Source organism: Mauremys mutica, unplaced genomic scaffold, assembly GCF_020497125.1.
Source record: "Mauremys mutica isolate MM-2020 ecotype Southern unplaced genomic scaffold, ASM2049712v1 001455F_np12_obj, whole genome shotgun sequence".
Taxonomy (NCBI): domain Eukaryota; kingdom Metazoa; phylum Chordata; order Testudines; family Geoemydidae; genus Mauremys; species Mauremys mutica.
In genome coordinates, this window is record NW_025423206.1 from 1 (window position 1) to 10,916 (window position 10,916).

Genomic DNA, 10,916 nt, shown 5'->3' on the forward strand with positions numbered 1-10,916 from the left:
TGAGAGAAGCGGGAGCTGATGTGGGGGCTGCCCCCTCCCCCTGCCTCAGGACTGGTTGCTTGCAGCAGCTGTCTGAACATAGAGACAGTGTGCGACACACTCCCTCTCCCCACACACACACTCCCTCTCCCCACACACACACAGTCTCTACCCCGCCATGCACGCTGCAGTTGAAAAGCAGCTGGCAATCTAGTAAGATGCCCATGGAACGGTGGGATAGAGAAACCTGCATCATGTGATGCTGTACCAGCCCGTGAGGCATTGCAAACCCTTCCCAAAACACCCTGCAGCCAGTTGCACAGCTACCCACAGTGCACTGCTCTCTGTGGCCATCCAAGATTCTAGCCTGGATGTGCTCTGGTGACACAAGGGGCATAGTGTGGACATACAGCAGCTGTTTAATTAAAACACTTTAAAGCCGCATTACCCAATAGTGTAGACACAGCTTGAGAGTGAGACAAGACCCAGCTCTCTTGAAACTAAAGAACCACAACTTTTTCCATAGTTAGCAGGATTCAAACCTGTGCAGGGAGACCCCAATGGATTTTTAGTCCATCGCCTTAACCACTCAGCCACAACTACTTGGTTGAAATGTGTTTTTCACTGCACTCTAGTTCTGTTCTCACTGAGTGATCAATTCCAGTTGTTTCCTCAGACCAGCTTTCACAACACACACACTGCTGTGCCATTGTGTAAGTGTGTCCATGGCTGAACTGCAAGAATTCCTGCTCATTTCCCTTCTGGCTGGAGCATGAGGAGAGTGTGTTTGTGGTAATGACGTTGTTGTAAATTGTTGTCCATTTCCTGCCTTGATCATTCAGACAGTCCCTTTCCTGCCTTATCCCCAGCATATCAGTGATCGCAATAGCAGGGGGCAGGTTTTCTCTGGGGCATTGAGATTTGTCAGGGGGTTGGTGGTTCCTTTCTTTCCTCACCCTGGAGTAAACTCAGCTTTTAATTCCATCCTTGATGTTTCAAGGAATAACAACAGATGACCGAGGAAAGAGGTGGACAGGGCAAGTCAGGGGAGGGGCAGAGAGGTGGGGGCGGTGGGCAGGGCGGGTCTCAGGGGAGGGGCAGAGAGGTGGGGGCGGTGGGCAGGGCGGGTCTCAGGGGAGGGGCAGAGAGGTGGGGGCGGTGGGCAGGGCGGGTCTCAGGGGAGGGGCAGAGAGGTGGGGGCGGTGGGCAGGGCGGGTCTCAGGGGAGGGGCAGAGAGGTGGGGGCGGTGGGCAGGGCGGGTCTCAGGGGAGGGGCAGAGAGGTGGGGGCGGTGGGCAGGGCGGGTCTCAGGGGAGGGGCAGAGAGGTGGGGGCGGTGGGCAGGGCGGGTCTCAGGGGAGGGGCAGAGAGGTGGGGCGGTGGGCAGGGCGGGTCTCAGGGGAGGGGCAGAGAGGTGGGGGCGGTGGGCAGGGCGGGTCTCAGGGGAGGGGCAGAGAGGTGGGGGCGGTGGGCAGGGCGGGTCTCAGGGGAGGTGCAGAGAGGTGGGGGCGGTGGGCAGGGCGGGTCTCAGGGGACGGGCAGAGAGGTGGGGGCGGTGGGCAGGGCGGGTCTCAGGGGAGGGGCAGAGAGGTGGGGGCGGTGGGCAGGGCGGGTGTCAGGGGAGGGGCAGAGAGGAGGAGGCGGTGGGCAGGGCGGGTCTAAGGGGAGGGGCAGAGGAGAGGGTGGGGCGGTGGGCAGGGCGGGTCTCAGGGGAGGGGCAGAGAGGTGGGGGCGGTGGGCAGGGCGGGTGTCAGGGGAGGGGCAGAGAGGTGGGGGCGGTGGGCAGGGCGGGTGTCAGGGGAGGGGCAGAGAGGTGGGGGCGGTGGGCAGGGCGGGTTTCAAGGGAGGGGCAGAGAGGTGGGGGCGGTGGGCAGGGCGGGTCTCAGGGGAGGGGCAGAGAGGTGGGGGCGGTGGGCAGGGCGGGTCTCACGGGAGGAGCAGAGAGGTGGGGGCGGTGGGCAGGGCGGGTCTCAGGGGAGGTGCACAGAGGTGGGGCCGGTGGACAGGGCGGGTCTCGGGGGAGGGGCAGAGAGGTGGGGCCGGTGGACAGGGCGGGTCTCGGGGGAGGGGCAGAGAGGTGGGGGCGGTGGGCGGGGCGGGGCGGGGCAGAGAGGTGGGGGCGGTGGGCAGGGCGGGTCTCGGGGGAGGGGCAGAGAGGTGGGGGCAGTGGGCAGGGCGGGTCTCGGGGGAGGGGCAGAGAGGTGGGGCCGGTGGACAGGGCGGGTCTCAGGGGAGGGGCAGAGAGGTGGGGGCGGTGGGCGGGGCGGGGCGGGGCAGAGAGGTGGGGGCGGTGGGCGGGGCGGGTCTCATGGGAGGGTCAGAGAGGTGGTGGCGGTGGGCAGGGCGGGTCTCAGGGGAGGGGGCAGAGAGGTGGGGGCGGTGGGCAGGGCGGGTCTCAGGGGAGGGGCAGGGCGGGTCTCAGGGGAGGGGGCAGAGAGGTGGGGGCGGTGGGCAGGGTGGATCTCAGGGGAGGGGCAGAGAGGAGGAGGCGGTGGGCAGGGCAGGTCTCAGGGGAGGGGCAGGGAGGTGGGGCGGTGGGCTGGGCGGGTCTCAGGGGAGGGGCAGAGAGGTGGGAGCGGTGGGCAGGTTGGATCTCAGGGGAGGGGCAGAGAGGAGGGGGCGGTGGGCAGGGCGGGTCTCAGGGAAGGGGCAGAGAGGTGGGGGTGGTGGGCAGGGCAGGTCTCAGGGGAGGGGCAGAGAGGTGGGGGCGGTGAGCAGGGCTGGTCTCAGGGGAGGGCAGAGAGGTGGGGGCGGTGGGCGGGGCGGGTCTCAGGGAAGGGGCAGAGAGGTGGGGGTGGTGGGCAGGGCTGGTCTCAGGGGAGGGGCAGAGAGTTGGGGGCGGTGGGCAGGTCTGGTCTCTGGGGAGGGGCAGAGAGGTGGGGGCGGTGGGCAGGACGGGTCTCAGGGGAGGGGCAGAGAGGTGGGGGCGGTGGGCAAGGCAGGTCTCAGGGGAGAGGCAGAGAGGTGGGGGCGGTGGGCAGGGCTGGTCTCTGGGGAGGGGCAGAGAGGTGGGGGCGGTGGGCAGGACGGGTCTCAGGGGAGGGGCAGAGAGGTGGGGGCGGTGGGCAAGGCAGGTCTCAGGGGAGGGGCAGAGATTTGGGGGCGGTGGGCAGGGCAGGTCTCAGGGGAGGGGGCAGAGAGGTGGGGGTGGTGGGCAGGACGGGTCTCAGGGGAGGGGCAGAGAGGTGGGGGCGGTGGGCAGGGCGGGTCTCAGGGGAGGGGCAGAGAGGTGGGGGGGTGGGCAGGGCGGGTCTCAGGGGCGGGGCAGAGAGGTGGGGGCGGTGGGCAGGGTGGGTCTCAGGGGAGGGGGCAGAGAGGTGGGGGTGGTGGGCCGGGCAGTTCTCAGGGGAGGGGCAGAGAGGTGGGGGCGGTGGGCAGGGTGGGTCTCAGGGGAGGGGCAGAGAGGTGGGGGCGGTGGGCAAGGCAGGTCTCAGGGGAGAGGCAGAGAGGTGGGGGCGGTGGGCAGGGCTGGTCTCAGGGGAGGGGCAGAGAGGTGGGGGGGGTGGGCAGGGCGGGTCTCAGGGGAGGGGCAGAGAGGCGGGGGTGGGCAGGGCGGGTCTCAGGGGAGGGGCAGAGAGGCGGGGGTGGGGGGCAGGGCGGGTCTCAGGGGAGGGGCAGAGAGGTGGGGCGGTGGGCCGGGCGGGTCTCAGGGGAGGGGCAGAGAGGTTGGGGCGGTGGGCAGGGCGGGGGGGCAGGGGAGGGGCAGAGAGGTGGGGGCGGGGGGCAGGGCTGGTCTCAGGGGAGGGGCAGAGAGGTGGGGGTGGTGGGCGGGGTGGGTCTCAGGGGAGGGGCAGAGAGGTTGGGGCGGTGGGCAGGGCGGGTCTCAGGGGAGGGGCAGAGAGGTGGGGGCGGTGGGCAGGGCGGGTCTCAGGGGAGGGGGCAGAGAGGTGGGTGCGGTGGGCAGGGCGGGTCTCAGGGGAGGGAGCAGAGAGGTGGGTGCGGTGGGCAGGGCGGGTCTCAGGGGAGGGGCAGAGAGGTGGGGGCGGTGGGCAGGGCGGGTCTCAGGGGAGGGGCAGAGAGGTGGGGGCGGTGGGCAGGGAGGGGGGTCAGGGGAGGGGCAGAGAGGTGGGGGCGGTGGGCAGGGCGGGTCTCAGGGGAGGGGCAGAGAGGTGGGGGCGGTGGGCAGGGCGGGTCTCAGGGGAGGGGCAGAGAGGTGGGGGTGGTGGGCAGGGCGGGTCTCAGGGGAGGGGCAGAGAGGTGGGGGCGGTGGGCAGGGCAGGTCTCAGGGGAGGGGCAGAGAGGTGGGGGTGGGGGGCAGGGAGGGTCTCAGGGGAGGGGGTGGGGGCAGCAGGCAGGCCTTGGGGTAGGGGGTGGAGAGGCACCAGGAGGCCTTCAGGGAGGAGAGGCGCGAGCGGAAGGTGGACCAGCAGGCCTCATCCACAGTGGAAGAGCGGAGCTGGGAAGTGGCCAATGGGAGTGAGGGCGGAGCACAGGTGGGGCCTCGGAGGGAGGAGAATGAGTCAAGGGGGTGGAGGGGGCAGGGCCGCCCAGAGGATACAGGGGGCCTGGGGCAAAACAATTTTGGGGGCCCCTTCCATAAAAAAAAGTTGCAATACTCTAGAATCCTGTATTCACATGGGGGCCCTGCAGGGCCTGAGGCAAATTGCCCCACCTGCCCCCCCTCTGGGTGGCCCTGCCCTCAGCCTCTCCTCGGAATTCCCCTGCCCCCTAATCATTTTTTTTGCCCTCCCCTAGACTCTCTCCAATTTGTTTCTGTAGTGGGGGGGGTGAAAACTGGACGCAATGCTCCAGATGTGGCCTCCCCAGTGCCGAATAGAAGAGAATAATCACTTCCCTCGATCTGCCGGCAATGCTCCTACTAATCCAGCCAATATGACCAGGTACCCATATTGAATACAGACCCAGCAATATTTGATACATTGGTTACTGTCCATTCAGGAGGCTATTTCCCACCTATTCATAAATAATGAAGATGCTCTAAGCGGAGGGGAGAGAGCTGTCCCGTCCGTGTAGTTAATCCATCTCCCCGAGAGGTGGTAGCTATGTCGCTGGGGGAAGCTATGTGGGTGGGTGTGCAAGCTGTGGTGTTTACATGGATCTATAAGTTTAATCAAACCCCATTTTTAAAAGCACTGTGGTCTGGCAACAGAACAGGAGATCCCTGAGGCAGGGCCTGTCCTTCAAAATCTTTAAGATCTCTGACTTACCTCCACAGCAGTCATGGGGGTATAGCTCAGTGGTAGAGTGTTTGACTGCAGTTCAACTGGTCCTTGGCTCAAATCTAAGTGCCCCCTTACAAACCTCTTCCTTCAACAAAAATAATGGCATTTCCATTATGTTCAGGAGTTCCACTGAATAGGGATCCCTGAAATGAATAAAAACACTCAATGTTTTCCTGTGCAAATGCATAAAAACCTAGCAAACGTGCCTTCACTGAAATCAGTTCCAATCCTCTAAAGGATTAAAGAATCCTTATTGAGGTTGCAGGAAAAAAAATCCCGATGTGTAGAAAGAATAGTAAATATGGTAGGCGACAAGCTTGGCTTAACAGTGAAATCCTTGCTGATCTTAAACACAAAAAAGAAGCTTACAAGAAGTGGAAGACTGGACAAATGACCAGGGAGGAGTATAAAAATATTGCTCAGGCATGAAGGAGTGAAATCAGGAAGGCCAAATCACACTTGGAGTTCCATCTAGCAAGAGATGTTAAGAGTAACAAGAAGGGTTTCTTCAGGTATGTTAGCAACATGAAGAAAGTCAAGGAAAGTGTGGGCCCCTTACTGAATGAGGGAGGTAACTTAGTGGACAGAGGATGTGGAAAAAGCTAATGTACTCAATGCATTTTTTTGCCTCTGTCTTCATAAACAAGGTCAGCTCCCAGACTGCTGCACTGGGCAGCACAGCATGGGGAGAAGGTGACCAGCCCTCTGTGGAGAAAGAAGTAGTTCAGGACTGTTTAGAAAAACTGGACGAGCACAAGTTCATGGGGCCGGATGCGCTGCATCCGAGGGTGCTAAAGGAGTTGGCGGATGTGATTGCAGAGCCATTGGCCATTATCTTTGAAAACTCATGGCGATCGGGGGAGGTCCTGGATGACTGGAAAAAGGCTACTGTAGTGCCCATCTTTAAAAAAGGGAAGAAGAAGGATCCGGGGAACTACAGGTCAGTCAGCCTCACCTCACTCCCTGGAAAAATCATGGAACAGGTCCTCAAGGAATCAATTCTGAACCACTTAAAGGTGGGGAAAGTGATCAGGAACAGTCAGCATGGATTCACCAAGGGCAAGTCATGCCTGACTAACCTAATTGCCTTCTATGAGGAGATAACTGGCTCTGTGGATGAGGGGAAAGCAGTGGATGTGTTATCCCTTGACTTTAGTAAAGCTTTTGATACAGTCTCCCACAGTATTCTTGCCAGCAAGTTAAAGAAGTATGGGCTGGATGAATGGACTATAAGGTGGATAGAAACATGGCTAGATCGTAGGGCTCAATGGGTAGTGATCAACGGCTCCATGTCTAGTTGGCAGCCAATTTCAAGTGGAGTGCCCCAAGGGTCGGTCCTGGGGCCGGTTTTGTTCAATATCTTCATTAATGATTAGGAGGATGGCATGGGCTGCACCCTCAGCAAGTTTGCAGATGACACTAAACTGGGAGGAGTGATAGATACGCTGGAGGGTAGTGATAGGATACATAGGGAACTAGACAAATTAGAGGACTGGGCCAAAAGAAACCTGATGAGGTTAAACAAGGACAAATGCAGAGTCCTGCACTTAGGACGGAAGAATCCCATTCACTGCTACAGACTAGGGACCGAATGGCTAGGAAGCAGTTCTGCAGAAAAGGACCAAGAGGTTACAGTAGATGAGAAGCTGGATATGAGTCAACAGTGTGCCCTTGTTGCCAAGAAGGCTAATGGCATTTTGGGCTGTATAATTAGGGGCATTGCCGGCAGATCGAGGGATGTGATCATTCCCCTCTATTAGACATTGGTGAAGCCTCATCTGGAGTACTGTGTCCAGTTTTGGGCCCCACACTACAAGAAGGATGTGGAAAAAGTGGAAAGAGTCCAGCAGAGGGCAACAAAAAATGATTAGGGGGTTGAAGCACATGACTTATGTGGAGAGGCTGAGGGAACTGGGCTTGTTTAGTCTGCAGAAGAGAAGACTGAGGGGGGATTTGATAGCTGCTTTCAACTACTTGACAGGGGGTTCCAAAGAGGATGGATCTAGACTGTTCTCAGTGGTAGAAGATGACAGAACAAGGAGTAATGGTCTCAAGTTGCAGTGGGGGAGGTTTAGGTTGGATATTAGGAAAAACTTTTTCATTCAGAGAGTGGTGAAGAACTGCAATGGGTTACCTAGGGAGGTGGTGGAATCTCCTTCCTTAGAGGTTTTTAAGCTCAGGCTTGACAAAGCCCTGGCTGGGATGATTTAGTTGGGGATTGGTCCTGCTTTGAGCAGTAGATTGGAGTAGATGACCTCCTGAAGTCCCTTCCAACCCTGATATTCTATGATTATATGATTAGATGCTCTAATGGGCTCTTCTGGCCATAATTTCTGAAAAACCTGAGTGTAGCATTGGGAGCAGCGTCTGATGTTTCCCTGTCTAGCCGGCTTGCTGCCTAGAACGAACGCTCCTTGAGTGGGGTGATCCACAGGGAGTAGCTCAAACCTGCAAAGTGCCTGGCCTGGGGCAGGACATTAGCCCAGCAAGGGAGGGGTGTGGCAGTGACATCACAAAGGCCTTTGCAGGACCTCAGCCTATTGGTCCAAGGTGGTGGGGAGGTGGTGACCTCACAGAGAGATGCTGACATCAGCCAGGCAGGACAGGGGTGAGGGGCCAGGGAAACCTCAGAGACCCCTGTGGCTTTGCTCCAGCAAGTCTCCTTCTCCAGGTCTCTCTTTGAGGACTGAAAGAGTATTTGGGTTCACGGACGTGAGCGCCAGGAGGAACCTCTTTCGAGTTTTCTCCTTCCCTTTTAGTGATTTTACTAGAAAACAGCCGTCCCTGTTTAGAAGGTAAGAGCCTCCTCGAGGTTTGAAACCTGTTCAGTCTGATCCATCTGTTGACAGTTGAATTCTAGGCATGGAAAACATGAGCTTAAGGAGGCAGAATTTTATTCTGCACCTGGGATTTTGTCCCTTAGAATCACTGGGGACATTGGGGTTTGTCCTTTTTGTTTTACCTTTTCCTCCATCCCTCCCTCCTTTCTCTTTATCTCTTGCTTCTTTTGTCCTTTCTCCTGTTCCCCTCCCAACACCAGGAGGGGTGTGTGTGTGTGTGTTGCAGGGGAGGGCTCTGCAGCTCCCACTGTGGGAGGTCCACACAAAAATGTGGGGCTGAACTAGTGCTCGGGCAGTGCTCCCCACCAGTGACCTGGGCCATCCTTTGGGCTCTCTGGTGAGAACCCTCAGCCTCCCGTCCTCAGTCTCTACCCTGATTGGCTGAGCAGGGGGTTATTGACAGGGAGGAGACTCAGGTCCTTGTTCTCTTTTAAGACCAAGGAAATAAGTCAGAACCAGTTCTGTGTTTGATGGATTTTGCTGCTTCTCTGCATTAATGGTCTCTGAGCAGTTCATGATTCTCTCTAACATTGCAGTTCTCCTCAAATACTTGCTGAATAATTCCTGTGCACTGTTGTTGGTCTGTAGCTCATGTGAGAGCACTTTATTCAGGTCATTAAATGTCTGAAATTCAAGATCCGATGGTTAGTTTGAAAATCAGGGCTCTTGGGTCCTATTCCCAACTCTGCCACTGACTGGCTGTGTGACCTCAGACAAGTCAATTCTTCTTTCTCACATGTAGCTTCTCCCTCTTTCAAGTAGGGATAATAATGATCCGCTCTTACCTAGCTCAACACACTCACTCTTCCCCAACACACACACAGTCTTCACACTGCAGGTGAAAAGCAGCTGGCAATCTAGTAGGATGCCCCTGGAACAATGGGATCGAGAAACCTGCATCACTGAAAGTGCAGCCATGGAGACACCACACACCAGCCTTGCCTAGCAGGGGCAGGAGGGCGAGAAGGGACATCATCCGAGCTCCCTGCATCCAGGTCACTTTCCTCAGCCGGGCTGCGTCAGGGGAGGGCAGAGAGCAGCAGCTTCTGATGCTCCCCTCACAGCCCAGCCCCGGTGGGGAAAGTGACCAGGACGCAGGGAGCACATAGTGTTGCTCCTCGCTCCCCCCAGCCTCTGTGGGGCCACGGAGGAGCACTGAGGCAGGGGAGAGCAGTGAGCACCTTTGCACGGCCACACGGTGCCCTTTGACCCCCTGGAGCCCTGGGCGGCTGCCGGGGGCCCCACCCCTAAGGCCGACCAGGCTCCCCAGCACGAGCAGCAGAGACACAGAGAAACTGGCCACCCACTGAGCAGAGGTAGCCTGGGCGGCTCGTAATGGAGGCTCGGGGGGGCTCAGCCTCCCCAAATCTTGCATCGCCAAGGGGACAGTGGGGCCCATGACTAGGGGCCCTGGCCAAATTGGGCCCCCCTGGAAAAGTCTCCCCCACGGTGGCCCCAGGACTGGAGGAGCTCCCACTCCCTGCTACGGCCCGGGGGCTGCAGCAGGGCACAGAGCTTCTCTGGTCTCGGGGCCGCAGCGGGGCCGGGGTAAAGGAGTGACCGGGTGGGGCCAGTGGGGGAAGGGGTGGAACAGAGGTGACAGTGGGTGGGGCCGTGGGTGGAAGGTGTGGAAGGGGGCGGAGCCACACACAGAAGTGGGGGGGTCATGGTTCCGGTGCTGGGGCCCCCGCACTTGTTCTCCCTTTCCCTGGGCTTTGGCATCACTAGCCCCTGCTTAGCGAGTAGGGGTCAGTGGTCCCCAAAATGTGGGGCGTGATTCCTAGGGGGACACAGAGGAAGATTGATGGGGGCACCTCAGGGCCTGAGCCAGTCCCCATGGAGGGCAGGGAGGGAGCCCCACTCAGCCCCACTCTGTCCCAGCTCTTCCCCAACCCCATCCTCAGCCTGGGCCCCTAGCTCCCAGCCCGGCGTCGACCCCCTTACCGCTGTCCGCACCCCTCCCCAGCAAGCAACGGCCCCACTCCCAGCCCCGGTTCTCGACCGCGGCTTCCGAGGGGCCACAGCCATGGACACGAGGGCGCAGTGTGAAATGTTTGGGGACCACTGGGTTAGGGTGACGTCCTCAATCACTTCTCTGCCGTCCAATGAAAGCGATTCCTCACCCACCCACCCCTCCCTCAGGACGGCCTAGGTACGTTCTGCTGCCCTTCACTCGGACAGGGAGGAGAATAACATTTCATTGCACTCAATCCTAAAGTGATTTGTAACCCACCATCCCAAACTGGTCATTTTGGGGAAACGGCCCCGTCATGCTGCATAGCTAGGCAGAGTAGGGGTGTCTATGCAAACACGGCCTGTTCCTGAAGTCTTCCCCCAGCTCCTCACTAGATGTGAGGGGGGAGCTCATTCAGCCCCTGCTTATGCTTAGTATTTAAAAACTCCTTAGTATCCCTATCTCTGCTGGCCTTAGATTTCTCCTCCTGTCCACTTCTTGACAGCTCAGATGAGGTGGCCGAGTGGTTAAGGTGATGGACTGCTAATCCATTGTGCTCTGCACGCATGGGTTCGAATCCCATCCTCATCGGCTGCATTTAGTCTTCACTCTCCTTTATAAACAACCATCTCCCCCTTTGGTACAATGACCGATCCAGCAATGTTGCTTCTGTTACCCAAAATTGGGCCAGATAGTAAGCTTAGGGAGGACTAATGACCCCACCCCCCCAGAGTTTGGCAGAAAGCAGCATGTTTATTATACTAACAGCTAAGCTCAAAAGAAGACATGGGCGGGGGGTCACACACTCACGCTCCCAGGACAGGCTCAGCACTGGAGATGTCAGGATTCTGTGCAAAGTAAGTGTCCCACAGCGCCGCGATGGATGGTGCGATGAAGGTAAGTCTTCCTGAGGCACAATGAAATGCAAGATGGTGAACCACTGGCCAGGCAGTCGGGGCGAA

General features: G+C 59.0%; 2 non-coding genes across 2 annotated transcripts; one reads left to right on the plus strand and one right to left on the minus strand.

The window, feature by feature from the left end:
• Positions 1 to 500: 500 nt before the first annotated feature.
• Positions 501 to 582, minus strand: TRNAF-AAA. Its single transcript has one exon. It is a non-coding gene; the product is annotated as a tRNA-Phe (tRNA).
• A 9,881-nt stretch (positions 583 to 10,463) lies between these two features.
• Positions 10,464 to 10,545, plus strand: TRNAS-GCU. Its single transcript has one exon. It is a non-coding gene; the product is annotated as a tRNA-Ser (tRNA).
• The last annotated feature ends 371 nt before the right edge of the window (positions 10,546 to 10,916 follow it).